The sequence below is a fragment of the Chiloscyllium punctatum genome, chromosome 23 (assembly GCF_047496795.1).
Source record: "Chiloscyllium punctatum isolate Juve2018m chromosome 23, sChiPun1.3, whole genome shotgun sequence".
NCBI classification, from domain to species: domain Eukaryota; kingdom Metazoa; phylum Chordata; class Chondrichthyes; order Orectolobiformes; family Hemiscylliidae; genus Chiloscyllium; species Chiloscyllium punctatum.
In genome coordinates, this window is record NC_092761.1 from 28,770,481 (window position 1) to 28,772,437 (window position 1,957).

Genomic DNA, 1,957 nt, shown 5'->3' on the forward strand with positions numbered 1-1,957 from the left:
AATGATGGGAGTGGGAACCGTGGGCCTGGGCACTTTGACGGGCAGGACCAAGTGTTACCCCTGACCAGAGGCAGTGAACAGAGGGACTGGGATTTAAGGAATCTAATTAAAAGCAGCACTTCTGTGCAGTACATTCACAGAATACTGAAGGAGCTCGATGGGTCGAGCAGTATCTGTGAAAAGAGAAACAGAAATAATGGTTGAAGTTTGGTATATTTCTGTTTGAGAACTCGAGCAGCCAACGTCTAATCAAATGATTGGCCTGTCTTGCAGAAGTTTGAGCGAGAATGTGCCCTGCAGGGGGTCGTTCAAGATGTAGTCGGCAGGTTTCGACCCTGCATGGGGACACATTAATGGATTACTAACCCATCTCCTTAATCACTGGGGCACGACAATTCCAGGAGGCACACGGGCTCCACATCTTTCTGCTCCAAAACGCTCCGGTTTTCTGCAGCAGATTATTGTACCCTGAACCCCCGGGAACAAGGTGAGGATGGCAACCCGTACACGGCCAGGAACGGCAGTGAGAGCGAGGGCAACAGCTGCCATTGTCGTATGGACAGCCACAAACATTCCCTTTGAAAAGGACTTTGTCCATATGAAAGTCTGTACAGCAGTATAACCCGGGGACCAAACAGACTGCGCTGGGGATTCATATTCCAGACAATTTACGGTGGGCACCGTTTTCCCTGAATGTGAGTGGGGATTGATATTTCATTGCTGACGTGAAACCAGATCCTACACTGAATCTGCTCGCCGGTTTTTGTTGCTGTGGTGAAACGGTGAGCAATCACGGTGTGAAACGTTGTTCTAGCTCTCTGGTTTCCTTCATTCCTGTCCTGGTCAGGGAGGCTGGGGATTGGTCCTCTCCATCAGATGGAGGGACCAGCGCATTGTTGACCCAATTTAATCAAGAATGGAATTGGTCATCTTCACTTCTCATGGTTCATTGTTGTTCTGTTTTGTTGTATGTTACTTGAGCACTTTCTGGGACTTGACAATGCATTAAAGCTCCAGTCTGTTTGGAAGCACGGTTTGGAATTGTCTCGCTACCATTTGTGTGAGCAGTACATGGCATAGACGAATCGCACTCCCTCAAAGTCAGCATGCCAGTGTGTCTGGCAATGGTTCCGCCTTTTCTGTTCCACGCTAAGAGCTGTCAGTTTTTGGATTCGCTCGAGTGCTGAGGGGGTAACACAATTTGTGTGGTATTTTTCTTCAGGCCAAACTCCACCCTCCAGGTAAAATCGCCAAATGCACTGAATAACAAACAGCACGCGTTTTTTTATCAAATGGCCTATTCAAGCTGGTGTCAGTTTCTGGAGCGTCTCAGAGTTGCCAAACACGGAAACAGAACCTGCTGTCTAACTTGCCACTGCTAAACAGATAACCGAAATTAATCTAACCAATATTTGCCAAAATTTGTCCCTTATCTCTCCGAACCCTTTCAGATGCCTTTGAAATGTTGTGAGCGCATCAGTCTCTGACACTAAATATGGCAATTCATTCTGGACACACGGAAATGTCTGTGTTCAAAACAGGTGTCCCTCACATCCCCTTTAAATGTTCCTGTTCTCACATTTAACCAATGTTACCTCGCTTTGAACTCATGTGCCTTGTGAAAAATTACTCCCTGACTCTTTTCTCTGTCCGTCTACCTCATGACTTTATAAAATTCTGTAAGGCCATTCCTCAGCCCTGAAGCTCCAGGGAAAACTGTCGAAGCCAATTCAGCTTCGTGCTATTGTCCAAACAGTGCAAACCTTGGAAACCCTTTCAAATAAATTCGAAATTGTTCCACGTTCGTTACTGAATGCCTGAAGTGAAGCGATGCTGAAATGCTATTAATGAAATTTTGGCGCTGCCCTACGCTGTGGTAGCGTGGCCGAGTGGTGTAAGGCGCTGGATTTAAGTTCCAGTCTCTATCGAGTCGTGGGTTCGAATCCCACCGCTACCA

At 46.9% G+C, this 1,957-nt stretch overlaps 1 non-coding gene across 1 annotated transcript; it reads left to right on the forward strand.

The window, feature by feature from the left end:
* The first annotated feature begins 1,875 nt into the window (after window positions 1–1,875).
* On the forward strand, window positions 1,876–1,957 carry trnal-uaa (transfer RNA leucine (anticodon UAA)). Its single transcript has one exon. It is a non-coding gene; the product is annotated as a tRNA-Leu (tRNA).